Source organism: Hipposideros armiger, unplaced genomic scaffold (assembly GCF_001890085.2).
Source record: "Hipposideros armiger isolate ML-2016 unplaced genomic scaffold, ASM189008v1 scaffold_584, whole genome shotgun sequence".
NCBI classification, from domain to species: domain Eukaryota; kingdom Metazoa; phylum Chordata; class Mammalia; order Chiroptera; family Hipposideridae; genus Hipposideros; species Hipposideros armiger.
This window is the reverse complement of record NW_017731934.1, coordinates 183,469-184,012: the sequence shown is the minus strand read 5'-3', so window position 1 is coordinate 184,012 and position 544 is coordinate 183,469. Positions and strand designations below refer to the sequence as shown.

Genomic DNA, 544 nt, shown 5'->3' with positions numbered 1-544 from the left:
GGCCCTGCTGCTCAGAGCTGGCGTCCCAAGCCAGCTCTTAACCAACATGCCACTTGACCAGCCCTCATTTTTACTAATCTTGGTACTATAAAACAAATGTGAGTACTAGATAAACACAACTTCCATATTTTAACAGTGTAATTCATTTTTATTGAAAAAGCAACATGTTTAAAAATTTTTACTACAAAAATATAAAATAAAAATTAATTTTCTTTTAGGACTGTAATTTATATTTCATCAAACAGTTTTATATTTTTCATTGATTTTTAAACGTTGATTTAAAAGGTTTTCTCCACTTTGAGATTATGTTTGAAATTCTCCAGTTTCTTCAGGGTAATGAGTAAGGAGGGATATTTATTTTTCCCATGTCTCTAGATATTCATTCATTCATTCATTCATTCATTCATTCATTCATTCTTTCAGTCAGTCATTTATTTACAAATATGTAAATAACTAGTGATCTGTAATTCAGAAATCAGGGAATTTCATCTCAGGTGAAGAGGAGAAATAGGAAAGTGAAAATGACAAACACAGGTAAATCAGC

The 544-nt window shown here is 30.5% G+C and overlaps 1 protein-coding gene across 1 annotated transcript in view; it reads right to left on the bottom strand.

Annotated features, from left to right (window-relative positions):
* TNFSF10 (TNF superfamily member 10) overlaps nt 1-544 on the bottom strand; it is an 18,358-nt gene that overhangs the window by 1,419 nt on the left and 16,395 nt on the right. The window lies entirely within an intron of this gene.